The following is a 27,482-nucleotide window of genomic DNA, read 5'->3' as shown; positions in this document are numbered from 1 at the left end:
GAAGTTACACTAGGCAAGAAAGTGGGTTTGTTATTGCAAAGTTAGTTTCCTGTAGGAAATACCAGGAGTTTATTAGACAGATACTCTAACTAGTGCTGATTAGTTAATTCCTGATTCACTGGCTTAAAATTCTTTTTTTCTGGGAGAATCGGAACTGTAATTAAGTGAAGTTTTGATTTGGTGATGTGAGACTTAGCTTTAAAATATTTTGGGTTTGTTATCTTGTTTTTAACATTATGGACACCAGATGAGGGCTCTTTTGGTGTCTGAGTGCAGACTTTGATATTACTAGGGCTCTGAATCTTCTAACATCATCCTTTGTGTCGTCATAACTCCTGTGAAAAGGTACCTTCCTTTATGTACAATGTATATTATAATTTATATAGTTACAGAGCTTTTGGCTTCACACTAGAGGTAAGAAGGAACATCTTTCACATCTTAGCTATGGATGGGTTTACCTGTTAAGTGAAAGTCACCTCATAGTTTTCAAAGAGAATGCAAAAGATGTTACTCTCTTAATAAATCAGAGCTACACCCAAGACAAAGCAAGTCAAAGTTTCAAGGCAGTTCACCTGAGAGCCGGCAACAGGCTCAGCAGGACCTTAGCTGCAAAAGGAGCACAGCCCTTATTTAATGTCAAATGTTGGGGGCATTCAACCAATAGTTGTCAAACCATGTTCTTAGGACACAAAACAACCAAGAAGGTAATAGTTGTTCCTGGAGAGAAAGGGTGGACAACAAGTAGGTAACGGTAAGCAAATTCACTCATCACAAAATCACAGTTAAAATTTCTTACAAATATATTTTTCCTTCTGATTTGATTTTGGAAAAGACGAGACAATGTCAAATTTCACTTTTCTCACTGGACCAGACACCGATACAGATGGGAGTGCTGACTTCCTTACCCTGTGCCGACTTCTAGCATTTATCTCTGGATACTGCCCGCAGGCTGCAGCTCCAGCAGGGCATCTGGTGTAGTCCCCAGTGGGTCTCATCCTGGTCACCAGAAGTTGTAGAGGAGGAATACTATTTTCCATTCACCTTTATAATGAGTGCTTGGTCAAAACCTCTTTTCTCTAGGGTCCTGTTGTGCAACAATCCCAGGTCCGGCAAATTCATTGTTGATTCAAACAGATGAAAAGATAATTTTGGAGCTTTCCGTATCTCAAACATACCTGTAATGCTAAATCAGGGGAGTGGACACAAGCAGAATAGCAGAAAGGGAGGCAGCAACTGAGCCGAAACTCTAGTCCCAGTTAATTGCCTCTTTGGCCCAGGTGTCCATATAGATACATGTGCATGACCGTTCTCATTCCCAGGTGCTTTTTGCATCAACAGGAGATTACCTACAGGTAACGTGGGAGGAAAGCTGGGCTGCAGATGGCCGCTATAGAGACTGCAGTGGGAGGGGGCAAAAAAGAGCCTGAATACCCCATATTCCTCACAGCACCTAATAAATAAGTTTATGTAAAATGGGTTAAAAACTCTCTACTATGGCCACTGTAGCTCAAGATTATCTTTCAGTGAGTTAATCTACTTGCTGAGCCTTTAAAACAAAGTTTCATCCACCTGAGGCCTCATACGAGCCCAGTCCAGCTTACAGTCCAGTCAGATTTTTAACTTGTCGGAACTAGACCGACCCCAGCCCTCTCCGGTGGCTAAGTCAGTCGGAACTAGACAACCAGCCCCGGTGCGGTGTCTAAGTCGGAACCAGTTCTGTAGGGACCGGGTCCAGTTTTGAAGTCGGAACGGGGTCTCTCAGGGCCTGGTCCAGCTTTTAAGTGGGAACGGGGTCTCCCGGGGCCTGCTCAGGCGTTTAAGTAGCAACCGGTTCTATCGGGACCTGGTCCAGGTTTTAAGTCGGAGCCAGTTCTATGGGGACCTGTCCAGGTTTTAAGCCCGCCTCAGCCAGGCGCCCGTCTGTTTCCGCTCCCGGATCAGCCAGAGACACGCTGGAGTCCGGTAGGCCCCGAGGGAGAAGCGGCGGAGCTGGGTTCCCGACCCGGAGGGACCGACCCACCGGCCCAGAGGCAGCGGGGAAGCCGCGGCTCCCATGGCGGCAGGTGCCTGCGCCCTCTGGCCCCTTGTTCCCCTGGCTCCAGGAGCGGGGGTGAGGGGCTCCCTGGGTCCTCTCTGTTGACACTGGAACTGTTAAAAGATAACTGAGCTACATTATGGTTAAGAGATCATTTGACAAAAAATTGATATAAATCAGGCAGCATGTAATTTAGCAGGTTGGAAGCAGCACGTAAGGAGCTGTACAAAAAGGAAAGACTTGTAGGCAGAAGGAAGCTGGAACACAGTTTTACGAGGCGTGAAAGTGGATTGATTATCGCAAGTTGCTTTCCTTCAGGGGATGGAAGTGTATCGGGCAGATTTACCTACCTAGTGCTGATTAGCTGATTGCCGATTGGTTGGTTTTAAGATTCCATTTCTGGGAGTGTGAAAACTGTAAGTCTCAGGCTTGGTGATGTGGCGGGCATTGGTATAAAAAAACTCTGTTTTGGGCTTGCCTTATTTTTATTTCTTTAAAGATTTGTTTATTTATACAAGAACTGGGGTACAGGCCAGAGATGCGGAAGGGTGAGAGAATTCACCAGAGATAGAGTGGGGAGCAGAGCAGGGAGACGGCGGAAATACACTGAGGGGAGAAGCGGACGCAGCAGGAGAGGTCTGCCCGACATGTGGGTTTCTCCCTGGCCGACCGGGAATTGAACCTTCACTGCAGAGGCTGCGGACAGCTTCACAGAGCAGCACTCAACCCGCTGCACCACCTGGGAGGCCCATGCCTTGTTTTTAAAAATGCATTCAAAGGGCCTCCCTGGTGGCGAAGGGGTTGAGCGCTGGGTTGCAAAGCTGCCTGCAGCCTCTGGGGCGCCGGTTCGATCCCCGGCTGCTCCCCGGCCCCGGAGGAGGGTCCCACATGGCGCGCAGACCTCTCCTGCCGCCCGCTGCTCCCCTCAGCAGTGTACTTAGGTCCTTCTGCCTGCTCTGCTCCCCGCTCTGGCTCTGGTGAGTTCTCTCACCCTCCCGCGCTTCTGACTGTACCCAGTGCTTGTATAAATAAATAAATCTTAAAAAAAAATCAAATTAAAAAAATATGCATTCAAGTTATCTAGAAAAACTGATGTCATTTGGTAAATGATTGTTGCTATTCTTGTTATTATTTACTTATTATGAATGGGAGGCTTCCAGGAAAGAACCTCTGGAAACTGGGGGAAATTCACTGATATTTTCAGTTTTTAAACTAATGCCAAATTGCAGAAAGAAACAGATAAATTCGACTATAAGGTGGAGTAACCTAGTATAGAGCCTCTTTTTCGTTGCAATTATATAAATATATTGGGAGGGAGCATAACAAGACTTTCTAAGCAATATGGAGAATTTGAGGGTAAAAGAAGTGCATAAGTAGCAAATACAAAGGAACTTAAAACCAATGCAGTAAACTAGCAAGACCATTTTCCTAGGGTGGGGTTCAGTATGTGGACACAGGTTCTTAAGGATAGTAATCAGGGTTCACTCTCCATAGTAGAAAGGAGGGTTCAAACTCTGTGAAGTTCTAAAAAGAGATGAGAAGCTAAAGATGAGACATTATACAGCAATGGGGACTGCGCAGGAAGAAAATTCTACCTACCTTTTAGTGTAAGAATCAGAAAAGTTTTTTCTAAGTTTAAGTGGCTAAAGGAAATCTGCGGTTAATCAAAACTCTAGATCTGTGTCATATGTGCATGTGGAATCTGAATGCAAACAATAATCCTGAATGCACACAATAATTTGTATAACTCCATATTACAAATTAAGTACATGATCAAGGATCAGTTAACTATCTGATTCTTAAAAGTTCAGTTGAAAGCCACTATTGAAACCATTTCTATAACCAATGTACATGAGCTCTCATGGATAGTAAATATTTTGCTGAAGATGGGCTCAAATAAAAAAGAATTAGAAACCCATTCTCCTTAGGGAGAATAAGAAAACAAATACGAGAACTTGAAATAAAAGAAAAATCTGGGAATGATGATAAAATTAGTATAATTAAAATGAAGAGGTAATAATAGTAACAATAGATTCTATAAGACAAAAAGTTATCTGACGGAGAAATTTATTTCTGAAATGATTTGTCATGAAATTGTGAAAGGCATACACAGAAAATTATAAAATTATAGATTTGTTAAAAACTTTAAACAACTATTTAAACAATTGAGGAATATAAAAAATAATACATTTTAATGTATTCCATCTATATTCCTCTCCTTAGGAAATGATGCTGAAGACACACATGTATGCATGAACTCACATATGTATGTGTAAGAGCTTTAGATTTATTTTATATTAAGTGATTGATATTATTAAAGTTTTATTTAACAGCAACTTGATGTTATTGCATGTGAATTTTGCTCTCGTGTTTTAAAAATTGCTTTTTTTTTTTTTTTTTTTAAATATTAAATTTTATTTTTATATTCCCCCATACAATTGCAAACGCCCCATTCTGACCCCAATCCTTCCCCTCCCGCCCCCCACCCCCCAAAAAGTGTCTCTGGTTCATAGTTTTTTGTTGATTTTGATTTTCACTTTCTTATATTCATTTTCCTGGTCCCTTATTTAAGTTTTCTAGATTCCTGCTATGAGTGAGACCATCTGGTATTTTTCTTTTTCTTTTTGGCTTATTTCGCTGAGCATGATCCCTTCCAGTGCCATCCATGTTGCTGCAAATTGCATGTGTTTATCTTTTTTGAATGCTGAGTAATATTCCATGGTATATATGTACCACATCTTCTTGATCCAGTCATCTATTTTTGGGCATTTGGGTTGTTTCCAAAGCTTAGCTATTATAAACTGTGCTGCTATAAACATAGGAGTGCAGGTGCTCTTTGGAATTGATGTTTCTGTGTCCTTTGGGTAAATACCTAGGAGTGGAATTGCTGGATCATATGGAAGCTCTATGTTTAGTAGGTCCAGAAATCTCCACACAGCTCTCCATAGTGGTTGGACCAGTTTGCACTCCCACCAACAGTGCACAAGAGTTCCTTTTTCTCCACATCCTCGCCAACATTTGTTGTTGCTAGTTTTTTTAATATGTGCCATTCTCACTGGTGTGAGATGGTATCTCATGGTAGTTTTGATTTGCATTTCCCTGATGACAAGTGATGTTGAACATTTTTTCATATGTCTGTTGGCCATTTGCATTTCCTCTTCAGAGAAGTTTCTTTTTAGCTCTTCTGCCCATTTTTTGACTGGATTATTTTCTTTGTTGTTGCTGAGTCTCATCAGCTCTTTGCAGATTTTTGTGATCAGTCCTTTATCATTAGTGTTGGGTGCAAAAATGTTCTCCCAGTTGGTGGGGTTTCTCTTTGTTTTTGTTATTGTCTCTTTTGCTGTGCAGAAGCTCTTTAATTTGATGTAGTCCCAGCTGTTTATCTTTCTCTTCACTATCACTGCTTTGGGTGATGTGTCTGTAAAGATGTCTTTGATGTGCAAATCCCGTAGTGTTTCGCCTATATTTCCTTCTATGTATTTTATGGTTTCAGGTCTTATGTCTAGTTCTTTAATCCATTTTGAGTTGATTTTTGTGTATGGTGTGAGGTAGTGGTCAAGCTTCATTCTTTTGCATGTAGCGACCCAGTTTTCCCAGCACCATTTATTGAACAAACTTTCTTTGCTCCAATGCATAGTCTTTGCTCCTTTGTCAAAGATTAGTTGACCATAAATCTGTGGGTTTATTTCTGGATTTTCTATTCGATTCCATTGGTCTGTATGTCTGTTCTTGTTCCAATACCATGCAGTTTTGATGATTATGGCTTTGTAGTATAGTTTGAAGTCTGGGAGTGTGATGCCTCCATTTCCTTCTTTTTTTTTCAGTAGAGCTTTGGCTATTCGGGGTTTTTGGTGATTCCATATGAATTTCATCAATAATTGTTCTATTTCTTTGAAGAATGCCATTGAGATTTTGATTGGAATAGCATTGAATCTGTATATTGCTTTTGGTAGGATGGCCATTTTAATAATGTTTATTCTTCCAATCCATGAGCAGGGGATGTCTTTCCATTTCTTTGTGTCTTCTTCTATTTCTTTTAACAGTGTTTTATAGTTTTCTTTGTATAGGTCCTTTACCTCTTTTGTTAGATTAACTTTTTTTTTTTTTTTTTTTTTTTGATTGAAAATTGTAAGAACCTCCCTTGGTGGTGCAGTGGTTGAGTGCTGGGCTGCGAAGCTGCCCGCAGCCTCTGCAGCGCCGGTTTGATCCCCGGCCCCTGAGTGAGGGTCCCACGTGGCGCGCAGACCTCTCCTGCCACCCACTGCTCCCCTCAGCAGTGTACTTCGTCAGTCAGTCTGTTCTGTTCCCCACTCTGGCTCTACTGAATTCTCTCACCCTCCCGCGCTTCTGACTGTACCCAGTGCTTGCGTAAATAAATAAATCTTTAAAAAAAAAAGAAAAAGAAAAGAAAATTGTAAGGGGCAGGAAAGGCTGGAACAGGATCTCTGTGACCCGAGCAGACAGGGTAAAGGAGAGTTCTGGAGCCCTTGGTGGTTTTCTCAGGCTTTTATGGAGATTTACCAGGTACAGGGCAGGCAAGATTTACCAGGTACAGGATTTACCAGGTACAGGAAGGCCTCTCCGGCCTTCTCTGGTGGCCTTGTTCTCTGCCACTCTCATGGTTCTGCTGGCGTCCTGGTGATGCCGCCCTTATAAGCTTCGTTTCTCAGCCCAGGTGTACCCACTTACTCATGCCCACAGCCCACTCCAGGTGCCTGCCATCAGGCATGCATTCAGGACCGCAGGGATCCATCATCAATCCTAATGGCGGGAGGGCAGAAAATCCTGATCCTTTTTTCACTTACCCTACAATCCACCCGCTTAGGGTTTTCTGCCATACAGTCTATATTCAGGTTATATGTTTCTCTTGGCAATAGAACACTGCAGCCATGGCCTTAAAAGTACGCAGAATACAACTGAACACAAATAAGTCCAGGCAGGGCACCGACCTAGTGGCAAAAGACAAGATTATTGGCACCAACAGATGATCCACCACTTCTGCTGCCGAAGGCACTGCTCATACGAGGGAGCGAAACCACTCAGACATCTGCCGTCACACGCCAGGAACCATCAGGCTTCCCAGCCTTTTCCAGCTGTGGTTTCAGCCACAAGCCACACCGCATCCACCCCCAGGATGTACTTATTCTTGGATCGGCAATTCTGTACTTTGAGGGTAATTGCCCAATCCTCAGGGTTTCTGCCTGCGGTTGCTCCAACACTGGGTTTTCATAGCCACCAATGCGACATGCAGACCCCTGCACTCAGGCCAACCCATTGCACACACACATGGGTTGGGGTTCCGTGAATACAAGCTCCACATGCGGCCTCTCTGGGGTCCCCTGTTTGTCTGTGGGCTTCACCACAAGTTATGTTCCCCACCTCTCCCCCAAGGATGGGGTCCTCAACAACTTACCCTCACTCAAACTGTGAGCAGGCCATCACCCACAGGTGATTTTAAGAGACTGGCTGGCCTTCTTTAGCATACTTAGGCAGCTTAACAGCCACTCACTGCTTCCAAATCTCAGCATCAGCTTTTGCCTTTCTAAATTGGCTTTTTCCCTCTGCCTAGCTGCTGGGCAGAACACAGGCTGCTTTTGGCCACTGAGGCCCACTGGCCACCCCTAGATTCCCATCTCCTGGGGTTTACAAATGATACCATCCACCACAGGGCCCCCAAAACATAACATTAACCTGCCAAGTTTCCTCAGCCTTCTGGCAAGATTGTCAGTCCAAGTCCATTAGTCCAAATCCATCAGTTTCCCTGTATCAGCACTGGCGAGCTCTAAATCATGGTCTTTTCTTCCCCGATGATTCTGCTGCCTCAGGAGTGGTTGGCTGGTCCTCTCGGGCATCTCCTCCAGGCGAAGTCTCGTTCTGTAGCTCCTGGACCTTGTCCACCTCTTGTACCACCACGATGCCTCCAGCATTGTCACAGGCTCTCAGTCTGCTACTCCTCAGTTCCTCCAAAGGTCTTCGGAGGGCTCCATACCCATCTGCATGGATCATCTTGCCCACTTATGCCAAATGTAAGGGGCAGGAAGGGCCAGAGCAGGATTTCTACGACCCGAGCAGACAGGGTAAAGGAGAGTCCTGGAGCCCTCAGTGGGTTTCTCAGGCTTTTATGGAGATTTACCAGGTACAGGGCAGGCAGGGGTCCTGCCAGCCTCCCAGCCCCCAGCAAGTCTTCACTCTACCTAGGCTCTCTAGCTTTCTCTGGTGGCCTTGTTATCTGCTGCTTTCATGGTTCTGCTGGTGTCCTCGTGACACCGCCCCTATAAGCTTAGTCTCTCAGCCCAGGTGTACCCACTTACGCATGCCCACACCCACTCCAGGTGCCCGCCATCAGGCATGCATTCAGGACCGCAGGGATCTATCATCAATCCTAATGGCGGGAGGGCAGAAAAGCCTGATACTTTTTTCACTTACCCTACAAAAAGCCATTCTAGCTTCTAATATTACAGCACTGCAAAGACCAGCATATATGCATAGTATTTTGTGCAGGTGTGAGCTTTTCTGAAGACCTAGAATGCTACAAGTACAACTGTTGTATTAAAGAATATACCCATTTAAATTTTTGATAATCACAAATTGGCCTCAAAAAGAAGAAAGAGAAAGAACAGTTAGTCTACTTAGCTAAAGAAGCTCCAGTCATACCTATCTTATATTACTGGATTCTCTATGAGCTTTTGTTTAAAAAAAATACCCCAGATAACTTGAAAGGCACCAAACCAATTGAACTTAAGGTGTCTGTAGCTTTGGCAGTGTGGGCAGAGTTGAAGAATGGGGCCAGTTTCCCCCTTCTCTTTGTAGCACTGGGATATCTGTGATTTAAAAAGTACCACGCACACTTGTGAAGCTTTTCTACTACTTCTTGAGCTTTGTTTAGTTCAGTAAGATATAGAAGACTCACCTTCCCTCCATAACCAGCAATATGCTTTGAGTCTTGCACCTGCATCCCCTTTCTGGGCACTAAGTTATCTACTGTGGGTGTCTTTGAATCAGTTAAATCCAGCCAAACTCCCTCCAAGGAGTAGCTCATCTGAGGGTAATTCAGGAACCAGTAAAGGATGGCAAATTGCTTTATGGAAATTAGCTTTTAATTACTAACTGGCAATTTGACTGCAATCCAGCAGGTGTCCTGATTGGGTGAGGGTGATTTGATAAGTGGATTTTTTCTCTGTAACTTTCAACATATTCCTTCCAAAGTCCACAGGAAATTTTCCAACTTGAGGAGGCCACGGAGAAGAACCAGCCCATCACTAGAATGAGTAATCGCAGTAAAAATATCATTATTCACTTGTTCATTTCTTGTCAGAGTCTTATCCTCGTTTGATGAATTGTTTATGGAAGAGATTTAAAAAGCTGATTGAAAAGTGGAAAAATATAAAATCATGTAACATGAGGTCACCTTCTCTCTTCCACCCATTTCTGAAAGGCAGGAAGTGTAATCTCAAGGACCAAAAAAATGAATTTTGGACAGGTAGACGAGGATTTGCATTAACATGCCACCAATTATTGGGTGTTTGATCCTAACAAATCAGTTAACTTCTCTGAACCTCTGATTTCCCACATGCAAATACAGGGGATATTAAAACTTTGAATGAAGGGTAAAATATAATGTAGACCCTTCCAGTTTCCCTTGAACCTTATCATTAGGATTATGATCATGAGTAAAGTAGGGTGTGTGAAAATCTTTCCTAAACTCTGAATTGCTCTTCAGATATAATTATGATGACATCTTAGGCTTGAGAAAGATCTGATTAGTGCTAAATATTGAGTGTCCAAACATGAGACTATAGAAAAGACAGGCAATAATCATATAAGCATTTCAAGATCTAACTAGCAAAATCCCAAGTGGTTACTATATTTTTTACTCTTTTTTTTTCTTTTATGTAGTCTATTCTATTTTTTTTTAATATTTATTTATTTATTTATACAAGCACTGGGTACAGTCAGAAGTGTGGGAGGGTGAGAGAATTCACCAGAGCCAGAGGGGAGAGCAGAGCAGGCAGATTGACGAAGTGACGAAGTACACTGCTGAGGGGAGCAGCAGGCAGCAGGAGAGGTCTGCTCGCCATGTGGGACACTCGCCCGGTGGCCGGGGATCGAACCGGCGCTGCTGAGGCTGCGGGCAGCTTCGCAACCCAGCGCTCAACCGCTGCGCCACTAGGGAGGCCCTCTATTCTTTCTATATCCTCTCAGTGCTCCTTTTTCTTTTACATGCAGTTAAAACTGTTAATTTCTAAAAGGGGAAAGAGTAGAAATAAAATTCACTGATTTTGGTTTGTAAAACATTTCACAATTATTTTTGTCATGATCTAACTCTTTATCTCTCTAACCTAATCTGCCATCATTTTATTCAGGCCATATGATTTGCAAGGATAAGAAGATGCTATCACTCAAACATTACAATAAATTTCTTTCAAACTCTTAAGATAGAAAATAAGCTACATTCCAGATTCTTGAATCTCATTCATAGCTCATTGTGAAACACAAAATTCAAAGGGGAAGCCATCTAAGTAGCAGTGTGAAATATGAGAGAGAAGCAGATATATCTATTCTCAAGACTGGGGGAACTGTGAGGAGTATGGCCTCTTTTGGAGGGCAGCTGCTCCTGCATACCACAAGTGGGTGCTAGGGAACACAACTGAAAAAAACGTGCTTTCCTACTGCTCTTCCCATGTGGAACCTTCTCCATACTCTCCTTTGGAGAATAAAGGGACCTGAAACAAGTGAAAGCTGGGGGAAGGGTGAGAGAAAGAGAATCATTTAGATTTCTGGAACAGATGGGAAGTGCTACAGTGTAGGGTCAAGGAAAACAATACTGTATCAAAGTCAACATCAGTTAAATTAGAAAACTTGGGAGGAAATCATGGTAAAATGAAAAACAATGGAATAGAAAGATGTTGAGAAGAGGGGTAGGCACTAGACAGCTGGAGGTACTAGGACAGAGACCCATGAGGGATTGAGTACAAAGCAATATGGCGGCAAAGACACAGGTACTCCTTTCAAAACCAGACTAGGGAAGCACCCAGGGGCTCTCTCAGAATTTGGAATAAGTCCTGGGAAGGAGCATGGAGAGAAAGAAACGTCAGATCCTATTTCTGAAGGATTCCCCAGCTTGAACCATCATACATATGACTATATAAAGCTAGGGCTCTGTCCTCTCATTCCTGAGTGGTCTTACCTGGGCAAATTGAGTAAACACTAGCAACTTCAGTTTCCTCATCTGTGAAACATGAGGGATGGCACAGGCCAACTGTGAGGCCCCTACTATGAGATGCTTTTGAAATTGCAAAAATAAGGTCTGTGATCCAAGATGGGTGGAAATTCAAGATGAGTTTGTGGATGGCAGGATAAGCTGAGCTGTGATGGAGCACTGCGCCACCAGGAGGCCCTACTGGGGCCACCACTGAGCTGGTGGAAGGAATTCCCAACTCTCTGCTTTGATCTCTGAACTGGCTGTGTGACCCTAGGCAGTCCTTTCACTTGCCTCAATTTCTGTTTCCTAACACTCAGAGTGCACATGTGGGTTTGTGTGGGGAGGTGGGCGATGGGTGGTAGGTGGATGGGACCACATCCTGAAGAGCCTACTAAAATGCCTGCCAAGGACAAAGCAGCCAGTGGAGAGGACAGGTGTCACTCTGCCACAAAGGGAGTGATTGAACCTGACTTCAACTAAAGGTCCCCAGTATATGTGGCCAAGAAAGTCAAATGTTGTTGCATCATCTAATGTTTCCAAGACAGGATTGAATTTCTGATTATGTGCAAAATGCAATGGTCAGACAAAAGCTGAGTGAGAATCTCACCCTAACAGAATGTGAATGGAGCTACTGGGTTTCATCATGCAATATCTATAACAAATGTCCTTTTGAAAAGGCTGTTCACGGTCTCTAGTGCTAGGATTCTGCAACATAAGGAATGGTGAAATCTTAAGTATGGAAATGAAAATTAAGGGTAAATTATTGAGGGAGTGGATCAGGAAAGATATTTAACACCATTTTCTAATCTTCGCTTTTGTGTGTTTGATTTGGTTTAATCCACCCAATTTCAGTGCATAGCTACCAGGGACAATGTTCCTGATGCTGCTCATGTCTCCTTTTTCTTTTTTCTTTTTCCTTATGTACCTTCTTTCCCCCTTACAGCCTCTTCCTACTCCATTTTAAAGTTCATCCCTCTGTCTCTTTCCTGGTCTTTATCCCTTTGCTACCCTCACCCCTCTGCTTTCTGTCCTTGCTCCCCATAACTCAGGATTCTGGGGTAGCACTAGCCTTGCTATCTAAAGGAAAGTGAAATTCTGCTATTTGGGAAGTTAAAAGTATTTCTGCGTTGGGATATTTAATCATTTGAATCCTTGATAGGAATAGTTCTTTTTATTTCTTCCAGCAATAAATCCAGGCTGTATCTAATCTCTGATCTCAGAGAGAAGCGAATTAACCCGCTGAGAGTGTGACTGGAAATGAAACCCATAGAGAGGGGAGTGAAAAGAGACCACTTTATCTGTGTGTGCACACAGCATAGCAACATGGAATCAGTGAGCAGGGAGAAAAGAGCTTTCTTTTCTTCATCAATCTACAACGCCTCTTAAAATGCTTGAGTTTTTCCTTCTAAAATCATCTGATTTTTGCCTTCCATCATCCTTTCTCTTCCTCCAGCAAACCCCTTATTACCCACTACTTGCTTCATTAGATTGCCTTTATCATTCCCTTCCTTGATTTCTTCTTCTAGTCTCTGCTTCTTTCTCCAAAAGTGTTGCTGATGTTCTTTGTTTTCCCATCAGATCATAATTATTGCCTGTGTAAATTAACACTGCATCCTCTGTTTATTGCATGTCTGGTACAAAGAACTGCCTCTCCATCTCACACACACACACACACACACACACACACACACGGTTTAATGTTCTCACTGCACTCTCTTGAGTGATATTTATAGCTTACCACCATCCCATAGGATTTCCACCAAATGTAGTCTTATCTAGGGTACTTAGATCAACACTACTAAGCTTTTTGAGGGTAGAAGTCAAGACCTGTATTTTCTCAGGTGCACCAGGACAGTCCATCACTTGAAAAAGAGACTCAATTTTATACCAAGTTTCTTGGGAGTAAAATGATTTGAATTATAACTTAGGCTGTGTCTCCCATCATCTGCAAATTTAGCTAACATATTTGAACTCTCTGGGACTTACTTTCTTGTCTCTAACATGAAGTTTACATGATATTTCAAATCTATAACTTTGTTGAATATAATTCTATTTTGATTTTATAGTTTTATTTGGCTATGTTTCTTGGTAATTCCTCCTAGTAAGTAAAGGAAGAACATTGGATTCTACTCCACTGTTTAAGAGTTCATCCTCCTTAGGACCAGGAGAAGACAAGGTGAATTTCAATGCAATAGAAAATTAATTAATCAACAGCTATCTCTTATGTATCTATCCTGTTGGGAAGATACACTGTCCCAAATAGCAGAGCAGCTGGAGCTACGGAGGAATGTGAGGATGGAGAGGCAACTAGAAACCGTGTTTGGCCTCTCTCAGCGAGTTCTGTTCCTTTTGTGGGGCTCAGTCTTCCTCATATATAAAGTGAATATTTAGAATGAATAATCTTTACAATCTTCTCTAGTATCTAACATTCTAGAACTGTACAGAAGCAACATATCACTAGATAGTATGAACCCAAATTTGGAAAAAAATAAAAAGTAACTTATTTTTTAAAAAAAGATTTTATTTATTTATACAAGAACCAGGCTCAGGGCAGATGTGCGGGAGGGTGAGAGGATTCACCAGAGACAGAGTGGGGAACAGAACAGGCAGAGTGACAAAACACACTGCTGAGGGGAGCAGTGGGCGAGACAGGAGTGGTCTGCCGTGGCATGAGGGATTCTCTCCGGCCAGCTGGGAACGAACCTGTGCTGCAGATAGAACCTGTGCTGTCACTGTGGACAGCTTCACAGTGAGGAGCTCAACCGCCTGCGCCACCAGGGCAGCCCTGAAAGTAACTTATTTTGATATATGCATCATAAAGTAAGCCAAAGTTGAAGTCCCAAAGTTGGAGTTTCAGTTTACAGCATCAGGCAAGGGAACGCATACCCTGCTCCTGATTACTATCAGTAATTCTATAAAACTTTTTGCCTTTCCCGTGTATATATTTTTCTCTCTCTGCTTTTCTTGTTCTCTCCTGTCTTGGAGAGACTCTGACATCTTGTTTGCTTCTAATACTTGAAATAAAGAATTATTTCAGAGGCACATTCTCTTTGACTGTCAACACACTTGAAAGAACATATTCAATACATCAAAGGCACCAACTAATTTAAAAAAAAATACACACAAAGTAGACAAAGGTATCATTCCAAAAATATGTTTTTCTGCTCTGATTGGGGGGGAAAAAGCACACACAGTATGAATTGATGTATTCCAAAACCTCCATTTCTTCACTTATTCTCTGTTTCTACAATTAATGTGATCTCTAGCTTCATAGATAGCTTTCTCTTTCCCCGCCTGTATTTTTCTGGCCTCTACATCTTCTTTCTTTTCTATTTTCTTTTCTCCACGAAGCCCCCCACACTCCGTGTGGGTTAACTTTATAGCTGTAACTTAGCTATGCCTCACTGTGAGTGATAATCTACAGCGAAGTTCAATATTAATGCTTTGTCCCTCCTGCTGTTTGGTGGAATGACTGTATATCTGTATGGCCCACAATTCTATACCTGGTTATATCCCTAAAAGAAGTATGTCTACACACTTACCAGAAGAAATGCAAGTTGAAAGTTGACAGTGACACTGTCGTTTGTGATAACCAAAAATCGGCATCCACCAAAATGTTCTTGGAAAGTAGGGGGAAAAGTAATTTGTTTATGGTTGCATAGTGGATTATGATACAACAATAGGAATGAATAATGAACATTAAACCACCATATACACTACTGTCATGTAAGCACTGCAAGACTGAATGGGATCTCACTTTCTGGCCGTACCCACTGCCCCTTCCCTCTGCAGCAGTCAGCAGATCCTGTGGGGAAAGTCAGTCTAGCTGTTAAGGTCCCCCTCCTGATTCTAATCTCTCTTTTTAGCCCCATGGCTGTCAGAAACTCACTGTTTTTTTTTGTTGTTGTTGTTGTTTTTTTTCCTTTGAAGTTTTTCTGCATCCTGCAAGCATTCTCTCCAGCCTGTGCCTGGACTCAAGAAATGCCCCCCTAGGGAAGAAATTAGAGGTTCTAGTGGCCTAGGGAAGCCTCTGTTCTCTTGGGAATGTAATTCTTCTACTTCCTTTACCTTACACAACTTCATGATCACTTGAACAAAATATGTTGCCTTTGTAATTTCTGTCTCCCCCTCAGCAGTTTCAGTAGATGCAGTGGTTTGCTGGTATCTCTGTTTCGAAGCCAGAAGTAGAAGTCTCCTCAGGCTTGAGTGTCAGTTCTTCTATTTACTGGTTAGTAGTTGGGCAAAATCTATGATTTACTTTCTCATCTTGAAAGTTGACATAATAAGTCTGTGGCCATAGGCCTAGTAGGTAGATTTAATGTGATAATACATGTATGTACCAGTTGATGCCTAACATACAAAATTTATATTTATTTATTTATTTTTTAAAGAGGCATGTGTTATTTATTATTTATTTATTTTTTATTTGTTTGTTTGTTTACACATGCACTGGGTACAGTCAGGAGCGCGGGAGGGTGAGAGAATTCACCAGAGCCAGAGAGGGGAGCAGAGCAGGCAGAAGGACCAAAGTACACTGCTGAGGGGAGCAGCGGGCAGCAGGAGAGGCCTGTGCGCCATGTGGGACCCTCCTCCGGTGGTGGGGGAGCAGCCGGGGATCAAACCAGCGCCCCAGAGGCCACAGGCAGCTTCGCAACCCAGCGCTCAACTGCTGCGCCACAAGGGAGGCCCCAAAATTTATTTTTAAATGATATCTTATCTGCAGACTAATCTAGATTTGTAGATACTAATTATGATAGAATTTTGGAGACATGCATTAAATCAAGAGTACAAAATTAAAAACAAAATAAAGGATTAAAATATTTAGTCAGAAAAGAAAGAACTCAAACTCAGTTTTAAAGCCTCCAAATGTAGAAAACACTTTTTTTTTTTCCCCTAGAAAATACTTAACTTTTTGATATGAAAGAATTTTTACCTTAGATTTCATTTTTCTTTTGGCTTCATATGATCATGCCTTCCTATGAAAATGCTTCTGTAATAATCTCTGAAGTGAGAATAAGAGGTAATTTTATCTTTTCTCTGCTGATTTGACTAAAACATATTTTCTTCATTAAAGATAACTTAGGAATTTCTAATGGACTTCATTGATCATTGAAATATATAAATGTTTAAAAATTGTGGTCAAATTTGTGGAAATCTATAGAAAGTTTGCTTTATGTATGAATTGTATAATTTTAACACATTTTAGATTTTATTACATTTTTTATGTTATAACATTAGAAATATTACTAAAAGCCGTTGATATACTGGAAAGACTAGAACTAACTTACCTGTGCACAGTGACTCTGAACTGTGAAAATATTTTTCATTTAGACCCAAATACTGAATCAGCTTGTTATGTACACTCCAGAAATATTCTTGGCTGTGCACTATCACGCACCAACATGAGAGAAAACATTGCCTAATGAAGTAACAGTAGAAAGAGCAATTTTAATTAATAGGGTTAAGATACTTTACTCCTGAAATTTTACAATAAAATATATGACCATGTGAAAAATTCCCAGGACCTAAGATGGGCCCATGCAAACGAATGACTCTGAAGCTTTAGCTTCAGTAGTTTCTCAGTAAACTAACAGGTGTCATTCTTGACTTTTCCTTCCCTGAGTAAAGCAAAGATCTCTGCTACCCCTGCTTCCTTTGGCCCTGCTAGCATCTGACTGTTTGTCCAGCTGTTGGTACTACCCCAACGTGTTCCAAAGTATGTCTCCTGAAATTCTGCTCTGTACATCTGTGTTGTCCAGTGTGGTGTCCACTGGTCACATGTGGCTATTTAAATTTAATATAAGTTAGAAATTAAATTATTTGAATAATTTAAGCTCAATATCTTAGTCACACAGGACACTTTTCAACAGCCACATCTGACTAGTGGCTACATCATGTTGGTTAGAGCGGATAAAGATAAGGCTTTCGTCAAAGAAAGTTCTAAAGGACCTTTTAACTCTTGCGTCATTGAGCAGCTGTGGAGTCTTCGAGTAGCTATGTGTTTGAATGTTGAGTAGGTTTGGGAAAGGCATAAAACCTCTTCCTCTGATATTAGTGATATTAAGGCATAAAATATTCAGCCATGAAAAAAAACCCGTTAATCCTCTTTTCCCCGAAGCTATTGAAAGATGGAATCCAACCCTTATTATTTTCCATATTGTTAGTGTCTCTGCATTTTAGTAAAACTGTCTGTTTTTTTTTTATTGTCATGCAACTTATCCAAAAGAAAATAACAAATACAAATTAAAAGACAATTTATTAACTTACAGCTTGGTACCAAGCTCATTGCATTCATTCTGTCATATAGTCCTCATAGTAATTTTATGCAGGGGAATTCATACTTTCACACATGAGAAAACTGCTGGATTAAGCTTTCTTAAGGTTATAGAATACATAAATCATAGAACTAAAACCTGCCCCTGGTCCTAGGCCATTCCCCTACTCTACATTCTTGTGTATTTGACTAAAGTTCAGGGTGGGTGTGGTTGCTGGGCAAACAGTGTGGCCAGAGGATGGGCATGGCTCCTTCACAGAGTTCAGAACAAGTCCTGATGGTCTTGATTTTGGCAGTAGTGATATAAGGGTAGACGGAAGGAAAAGCAGTCATTTTAGAACAGATTTAATAATGCTAACATATTCTTAGCTTTGTCAGTGTCTTACAACTTATAAAGTATGGTTTCTCCAAGGTATTTCAGCACTGGGGCCTTAATACCAACTCTCTGATGTAGGGATTATTGTTATCTTCCTTTGACTGCTGGGAAAGGAGGCACAGGGTCTATAGTTATTTGTTCAAGAACAGATTTCTAGTAGAGAACTAAGCCTCAAATCCATTAAGTGGTTTTCAGCATTTTTATTGTTGTTTTTTTTGTTAGTTTGGGACATATTGTGAACCAAAATCTTATGTGGGAGCATAAACGGGGTTGGAGGCTGCTCTAGTCAGTTTGGTCTTTTCCTCTGTCTTGTTCCTAGGTGCCTTGAAACCCTGCAAGACCTCAATGACACATGAGGATTTGATGAAGTGTGGTTTGGAAATGATTATATTAGGCTCTGTACCACTTTGTTACATATCACAGGAAGTGTTTCTGAACTGGTTGGAACATATGAAGGAGAAATCTAAGAGTAGCAAAGCAAATATATGATCTAAGAAAAATAAATTTTAATTCTTGGAGAATAAGCTGAAAACTTGGAATTACTCTTGTGAATTCAATGATTCTTTGGTTACACAATCAAAAGCAGAATATGGGTTGAAATAAAGCAACTTACCCATGGAATAAAGCAATTTACCCATGGGAACATTACAATCATGATATAATTATTGTGTCTATTCTACATATAGATGTATATTCTACATATAAAAGATTGTAGGTAATTGAATCAGTGCAACTTTCTGATACTAAACAAATAACATTCTATATGCCACTCTCTCTTCCACAACAGACACACACACATGGTTTCTCTCTCTCTCATACACTCCTATCAGTGAGTCATGAAAAGCTTATCATTGGAGAGTGAAAGGAAATGGTTTCTGTTACAAACTGTAAAGAACCACATAAGTGCAATAGATTTTTGCCATCTGCATTCCACTTTCTTCTTTTTCTCTCTTTGACACTGGAACTCAAGTCAACATTATGTGGAAGGTGAATTGCCTACATGCAAAATGCTTGGTTCCATGAGCCTTTAGCATGACCTGTATTTGACACAAGTTGCTTTGGGCCATCAGTTTGGGGATGACCAGTGCAGTCTGTCTTTGCAGCCACATAAGGAGATTTTTTCAAAAGACAGAACTTGTTCTTCTTGTTCCACCTGCCTACACTTGAGCAGTTTTGTTGTTTGCAAGGTTATCCAGGGAAATATGAAATTGCCAAAAAGAATGTTGGCCCTGACAGATTGAAAGTGAGCTGTTGTGTGTGTGTGAATCGTGTGAGCAGATGTGTGCATGTGTTTCTACAAGAGGGGACATTGTGATTCCTTTGTTCTAAAGGGCAGTTCTTCTTCAAAGTGGCCAATCAGTCACCGTCACTGGATGAGGAGGAGGTGGGGGAGGTGGTGGTAGGGTGGGGCATGCCAAGTTTGCCCAGAATACTCATTACACAAGACGATCCCCACAGCTGTTGTGCACCCAATGTAAATACGGACAGCCCCATTCATCACAGGACTCCCTTCCGCAACACATGTCCAAAGTACAGCAATGATTTAGTGCCTGCAGCTGGAACTGCCCTACGTTTCTTCAAAAGCACAGTGTTTAAAATTGAGGAGGTGGAAATGAAGAGGAGGCAGGGGCTACAGGGAGGGACAGGCTAATTTCAGGTTTCTGAAAAGAGGGGAGAATATAAGAAGGGTGAGTTACTCCAGTAGCCTACCTTCAAACCCTTGCTTTAACGTCAGTTTTCTCCCAAAACTCATTCACTCTGGTGAAACGCAAGCTAACTTCTTTTGAGTCATACAGCCTCTGCTGTACTGCTTGCCCACGGCCCTGAGGACACATGCACTGTAGATCTCAGGGCCTTTTTTAAAATGTAACTTTAGTTTATAAAATGCAAGTGTCAAGCATTTAACATTGTAGTTCAGTGTTTTTATACACTACAGCATGCTCATCCCCAAAAGACTAGTATCCATGTTTCATCTTACAATTGACCTCTTTTACCCCTCTTCTTTAAGTGTTGTTGATCCCGATCTCCTGGAAACTTCTGTGTGGACAAACATGCAAACCCAGCAGGACAAGAAATCAAATAGCTATTTTTTTTAAGGTTTATTTATTTATGCATACAAGAACTTGGGTGCAGGCCAGAAGTATGGGAGAGGTGAGAGGATTCATCAGAGACAGAGTTGGAGAGCAGAACAGGCAGATCTACTGAAACACACTGCTGAGGGGAGCAGTGAGCAAGACAGGAGAGGTCTGCTGTGCCATGTAGGTTAGCTCCCTGGCCGGCAGAGGATGGAACTTGTGCTGCAGTGGCTGGCTATGGGTTGATAGTGCTGTATCTTTAACCCCTGTGCCACCAATGAGGCCCTATTTTTTTTTTTTTATTAGATAAGCGGATTGATCATTCATCCATTCAACAAATAACTTGTAGCATCTACTACATACCATGAATACCATGAGTACAAAAAGTTTACATAAAACCTGTCCTTGCCATTTGTATTTAGTAAAGGCAGCAGGCTTACAAAGTGAAATATAAAATTTTCAAGCCTGGCACATAATAGATGCTCAGGGAAGGCAGAAAGCTAGAATAAAGAATGTGGGCAAGTTTTGTGGGAAAGTTATTTTCTCTTTCTAGATGGAATAACTTTGTTTCAAAGAGTTCCCTGAATGGAGATGCAGCAAAATATATTTTACATTCCCCAGAGCCAAATATGTCAGTACAGAGAAAGAACTGTAAGAGATTTGGAAGAGATTCGGAAAGGTGTTCAAAAGGCTGTAACATGATCATGGTTATCAGAAAAGTACCCGCAGTCTAGGTGTGAAGGGTGGATTTGGAGGAGGAAGGAGAGACACAAGTAGCAACATATCTGGATAGTCTGGATAAGTGATGATGGGAACCTACACCAAGGGTGTGTTGGCAAGAAATGAAGAGGCCAGGATTCTAGCGTGCTGTCAGAAGGAGCACTGGAAGGAATTGGTGAGCATTGGAGGTGAAAGCTGTTATTTCTCAGTTCTAAATCCACCTTTTATTTCTATGATTCTTATCCTAAACTTCTGAAATTACACATCTTTCCCAGTACCTGACTTTCTGGAAGCTTCTACCACAAAGAATCACTCAAAGAATGCTAGAGACCAGCAAAAAGGAATCCCTCATTCAGTTTTGTTCTCCCCCGAAGTGACTGAGAAATCACAAATGACACTTTACTAGGCAGCATGGTAGGTTCCAGATTCTAGCTGCTTTTAGTGCTCTCACTGAATCTTCTCAGAGGTACCGGTCAGCTAGTCAGTGCCCCCCTTCTCAGGAGACAGGGCCCCAATTCTTGGAGCTACTTCTGACTGAGATTCTAGGTTATAATAGTCTCAGCCCCTTTCCCTTTGTTTTCTTAATCTTAGGGATGCTATAGATGGTTTCTGCAGGTCTCACTGCTTTTCTCTCTTTTTCTCTTTGTTCCCACTCTTCCTCCTTCCTTCCCTCACAATCTTCCCAACACCTCTATAATCTATCCTCTATATTACATATTTCTGTTTAAAATACCTGCTGTGGCATCTATTTTCCTGCCTAAATTAACTTTGACCAATGCATCCTTGTTGATGATCCTAGAGTTTGGTGCATGGCTTTTATGGAAAGTAAAGGCTGTTGCTGGGCCTCCCCTGGTGGCACAGGCAGTTGAGCACAGCACTGTGAAGCTGTCCGCAGCCTCTGCAGTGCTGGTTCCATCCCGGCCAGCCAGCGAGGGTCCCACGTGGTGAAGCAGACCTCTCCTGTGGTGCCCGCTGCTCCCCTCAGCAGTGTATTTCATCAATCTGCCTGTTCTGTTCCCCATTCTGTTTCTGGTGAATCCTCTCACCCTCCCGTGCATATGGCCTGTACCCCAGTTCTTATATAAATTAATAAATAAAATCTTAAAAAAAAATAAAGGCTGTTGCTGAGATAACACAGGAGAGCAGTTTCATTTAGGCAAGGCGGTAAACTTGATTTGGGCATAGCTCTTGGGATAAACAGATAAAAATATGGATCTCAAATGAAAGAGAGATACCATAGTAGGAGAGGATAATATATACATGATTAATATAAAAATAAGGCCATGAAAGAAGACTAAAAGGGAGGAAAGCTCAGAACCCTGCTACCTTCCCCTTCCCACAATGCCGGTACACTCCGACCAACAGAAATTAAAAAACAACAATGAGAACAAACTACACATCAAGGGGGACTGTGAGTGGAAAGGAACTATTGTAGGCACCACACCCTGCCAATGAGAGCTGTGGAGAACCTTGCAGGAATTGCCACAGAGGTTAGCGAACTGCTCCGGATGCCATTAGAGGAAAACAAGGACTCCGCGGAGAGACCTGCAAATAGCCCAAGACCAGCCAGTAAGCTTGTGCAGAAAAGCAGTGCGCTCAAAAAGCATACGCAGATCGCAGCTGCTCAGGTCTCTGTGCCCACGACCTAGGTTTGTGGGGAGACACACGGGAGCCCTCACTGAGGTGAATGTCCCTCACTGAGTAATCAGAAACCAGGCTCCCAGACATTGGAGATGGGTGCAAAAGGCGCCATTTCTGCGGACACTGAACTGGGCTACAGCCCGCGTTTTGTTTCTGAGGGCTTCAGAACTGAGACCCAGGGCACAAAATTCGGGGTGTGGGATCCCCACGAAGGCGGGGCACAGGGCAGACACAGCACCTCATGCCGTTGAGGTGCTCCATGCCACCCCACTCTGTTCCCCGGACCCATGGGGAAAAAAACAGTTCTGGAAGGACACTAGGAAAGATATCTGGTGCCACCTAGCGACCAGAACAAAATCACCAACATCCTAATAGTTGGAAACGAGGGATTCCCAAAACACCCTCGGGCTCTGAGAGAGGGTGGGCCATGCAAAAGGGGGTAAGAAGGGAAATAAGGCATAGAGCAAGACCCCATTCTGGAACTGAGAGCCAGGAGCAGGATCTGGGGTGTGGGAAGCTCCATAACAGTGGGCACTGTACAGGGTGACAGCTAGCATTTTGAATCTGATAGATCTGAAACTGAGACCTAGAGTGCAGAATGCAGGGTGCGGGATCCATACAGCTGCAGGCACAGCACCAGGTGAACATGGGGCAGACACAGCGCCCTGTGTTGAAGTACTCCCCTCCACCACTCCCCTCTGTTTCTCAGAGAACCACTGGGAAAAAGCACAGGACAGCAAGTATGGGTCTCTGGCACCACCTCATGACCAGAACAAAGTCACCAACTAGCTGATTCCCTGTTGGAATTGAGTAAATACAGAGGGAGGGAACTGTAAGGGACAGTGCCCAGCAACACAGCATCAATACCCTGGTGGAGTTTTAGCCAACCAGTGCGGATCTCAGTCTGGTAATCAGTTTCTGACACCCCTAAAGGAGCACTCCAAAGAAATGATAGCCAACACCAGTTGCACAATGTCCCAATGCATAGAACTAATTAGAAAGCAAACAACAGGGAGAAGAAAAAATATAAATAACAAAGTAAGCCTGCAGGAGAAGGACACACCACAAAAAAAAAAAAAATACAGTCACCAGAGCTCAACAATGACATGGAAGAACTCAGCTTATCAGATAGAGAATTAATGATCATCATGATTAAAAGAAAAGGAAAAGGAAAAAAAAATGATTTGAGACAAATAATCACTGAACTGAAGAATGAAAGTGAGAGCTTAAGAAAGGAAAGAAAAGATGCAGGAGATTGAAAGATTACTAGAGGAGATAAAGAATCAATGAAATGGAAGAACAGATCAGTACTATCAAAAAAACACAAACAAAAAGAGCCAAAAGAGAAAAGGAGAGAGAAGTGCAAATGAAGACTTATGAGGAGACTCTTAGACAATTATCAGACTCCATGAAGAGAGGAAATGTAAGAGTTATAGGCATTACAGAAGGTGAGGGGAGAGACAAAGGAATGAGAAATTATTCAAGGAGATGATTGAAGAAAAGTTCCCAAGCATGAAAAAGGAGACAAATATAGACATGCAAGAAATGAGAACTCCCAATTACCACAATGAAAAGAAAATTACAACAACACACATAATAGTAAAGCTTGCAAGAGTCCAAGACAAGGAAAAAATAATGAAACTGGCAAGGGGGAAGAAACAGATAACTTATAAGGGAAAACCAATCAGGTTAACTTCAGACTTCTCTGAAGAAACATTATAGGCAAGAAAAGAATGGAGTAACATATTCAGCAAACTTCAACACAGCAAATGCCAACCAAGAATACTTTACCCTGCAAAGCTCTCCTTCCTCTAGGAAGAAAAACTATGGACCTTCTCAGACAAACAAAAACTCTAGAAATTCATTACAACTAAACCCCCACTCCAAAAAATTCTACAAGAAGTCCTAAAGCCAAAACCAATGGAAGAATGAACAAGAAGAACAGAATAAAACAAGGAATAAAATCACAAAAAAGACCAAAAAAAAAAAAAGGGCAAATACAGATGTCAACATATCAATAATAACTCTAAATGTAAATGGATTAAACTCATCAATAAAAAGACACAGAGTAGCACACGGGATTAAAAAACAAAATACAACCTTCTGCTATCTCCAAGAAACACATTTAACCACAAAAGATAAACCTAGACTGAAAGTAAAAGGTTAGAAAACAATCCTACAAGCAAATGGACCAAAAAAGAAGACAAGAACAGCCATTCTTTTGTCAGATGAAATAAACTTCAAATTCAAAAAATGGTAAAAAGAGACATAGATGGACACTACTTTATGATCAAGGGGAAAATACATCAGGAAGATGTACACTCATCAACATATACTCTCCAAATGAAGGGGCACCAAAATATATTAGACAATTATTATCATCTCTGAAAACAGACATTAAAGAAAATACATATAGAGTGGGAGACTTCAACACACCACTGTCACCAATGGACAGAGCAACGAGACAAAAAATAAAAAAGAAGGGAGCCCCCCCGGTGGCGCAGCGGTTGAGTGCTGGGTTGCGAAGCTGCCCACAGCCTCTGCAGCTCCGGTTCGATCCCTGGTCACCGGGCGAGGGTCCCACATTGGCTCTCAGACATCTCCTGCCACCCGCTGCTCCCCTCAGCAGTGTACTTCATCAGTCTGCCTGCTCTGCTCCCTGCTCTGGCTCTGGTGAATTCTCTCACCATTCCACGCTTCTGATGTACCCAGTGCTTGTATAATAAATAAATAAATCTTTAAAAAAAATAAAGATGCTCAAGCCCTAAATAAAGACATAGAACTCATGGACTTAACAGACATCTGTAGGACACTGCACCCAATAAAATCTGAGCACACATTTTTCTCAAGTGCACATGGATCATTCTCCAGAATCAATCACATACTGGTCCATAGGACAAATATCTTCAGATCAAAATCATTCAAACTCTCTTCTCCAATCATAAAGGTATCAAGCTAGAAATAAATCATGAAAAGAAAACAAGGAACCCTTTACTTCGTGGAGATTGAAATCCATACTACTGGAAGACCACTGGACTAATGAGGAGATCAAAGAAGAAATTAAAAAATACTTAGAGTTGGGCCTCCCCGGTGGTGCAGCAGTTGAATGCTGGGTTGTGAAGCTGCCTGTGACCTTCGCGGCACAGGTTCAATCTCCGGCTGCTCCCCGGCCACCGGAGGAGGGTCCCACATGGCCCGCAGACCTCTCCTGCCGCCCACTGCTCCCCTCAGCAGTGTACTTCGGTCCTTCTGCCTGCTCTGCTCCCCGCTCTGGCTCTGGTGAATTCTCTCACCCTCCTGCGTTTCTGACTGTACCCAGTGCATGCATAAACAAAACAAACAAACAAACAAATAAATAAAACATGCCTCTATTAAAAAAAAATCACAAAAAAAAATACTTAGAGTTGAATGACAAGGAGGACACCACTTTCCAGAATGTATGGGATGCAGCAAAAGCAGTAATAAGAGGAAAATATATAGCAATACAGGCTCACATCAAGAAACAAGAAAGAACTCAAAGAACAACCTAATCTCACATCTCAAAGAGCTAGAAAAAGAACAACAACAACAACAAAAATCTAAAGCCCATAGAAGAATGGAAATAATAAAAATAAAGCAGAAATAAACAAAATGGTCACAAAAAAAAAAAATCAATGAAACCAAAAGTTGGCTCTTTGAAAAAATAAACAAAATAGACAAACCAGGCTCACAAGGAACAAATGGGAGAAAACACATATAAATAGGATTATAAATGAAAGAGGAGAAATCACAACAGACTCAGTACAAATCAAAAGAATAATCATAGATTACTATGAACACTTATATGCAAACAAATTCAACAACCTAGAAGAGATGGGCAAATTCCTAGAATGGTATAATCATCCAAAGCTGGACAGAGAAGTAATAGAACAATTAAACAGACCAATTACAAGCCGCGAACTTGAGGCATTAATCAAAGCACTCCCCAAAAACAAAAGCCCAGGTCCAGACGGCTTCACAAGAGAATTCTACTAAATGTTCAACAGTGAATTAGTGCCTGTCTTACACAAACTCTTTCAAAAAATTGAAAAAGAAGGAATACTACCAAATACGTTCTATGAAGCCAACATTACACTAATACCAAAACCAAACAAAGACAGCACACACACACACACAAAAAAAAAATTATAGGCCAATCGCCAATCTCCTTAATGAACACTGATGCAAAAATCTTCAACAAAATCCGTGCCAACAGAATCCAACTATGCATCGAAGTGATAGTACACCACGATCAAGTGGGATATATCCCAGGGACACAAGGATGGTTCAATGTAGGTAAATCAATAAGTGTACTCCAACACATCAACAAAAAGAAAAAATAAAAACCATGTAAACATATCAGCAGACGCTGAGAAAGCATTCGACAAAGTCCAACATCCATTTATGATGAAGGCCCTTGAAATTCTCGGGATAGAAGGAACATACCTTAACATGATAAAAGCCATATATGACAAACCCACTGCCAATATTATTCTCAATGGCAAAAATCTGAAGGCCTTTCCTTTAAGATCAGGAACAAGACAAGGATGTCCTCTCTCACCACTGCTTTTCAATATAATACTGGAAGTCCTAGCCAGAGCAATAAGACAAGAGAAAGACATACAAGCAATCCAGATAGGGAAAGAAGAAGTAAAACTATCACTATTTGCAGATGATATGATAAAATACATAGAGAACTCTAAAAACTCCTCAGAAAAACTACTAAAAATAATCAACCAGATCAATAAAGTAGCAGGATACAAAATCAACACACAAAGATCAGTAGCCTTCCTATACACAATCAATCTGAAGAAGAAGAAATCAAGAAAACCATCCTTTTTATAATTGAAACCAAAATATGAAATACTTGGGAATAAACCTAACAAAAGAGGTGAAAGAGCTATACAAAGAAAATTATAAAACACTGTTAAAAGAAATTGAAGAAGACACAAAGAAATGGAAAGACATCCCCTGCTCATGGATTGGAAGAATTAACATTATTAAAATGCCCATCCTCCCAAAAAACAATATACAGATTCCATGCTATTCCAATAAAAATCTCAATGACATTGTTCAAAGAAATAGAACAAATATTGCAACATGGCGGCGAGGAGACGCTGCGAGATCTCCCATTAAAAAAA

General features: G+C 41.6%; 1 long non-coding RNA gene across 2 annotated transcripts; it reads left to right on the top strand.

The window, feature by feature from the left end:
- The first annotated feature begins 1,730 nt into the window (after positions 1 to 1,730).
- On the top strand, positions 1,731 to 18,403 carry LOC119232449 (uncharacterized). 2 transcript variants are annotated; one of them, XR_008549535.1, is made up of 3 exons: positions 1,731 to 1,962; positions 4,259 to 4,301; positions 18,207 to 18,403. It is a non-coding gene; the product is annotated as an uncharacterized LOC119232449 (long non-coding RNA). The 2 variants fall into 2 exon arrangements; XR_005122091.2 differs by lacking the exon at positions 1,731 to 1,962 and adding an exon at positions 2,036 to 2,063.
- Positions 18,404 to 27,482: the final 9,079 nt, after the last annotated feature.

Source organism: Talpa occidentalis, unplaced genomic scaffold, assembly GCF_014898055.3.
Source record: "Talpa occidentalis isolate TD23 unplaced genomic scaffold, MPIMG_talOcc4v2.1 talOcc4.7, whole genome shotgun sequence".
Lineage (NCBI taxonomy): Eukaryota > Metazoa > Chordata > Mammalia > Eulipotyphla > Talpidae > Talpa > Talpa occidentalis.
Note: the sequence above shows the minus strand (reverse complement) of the source record. Positions and strands in the feature narration are given on the sequence as shown.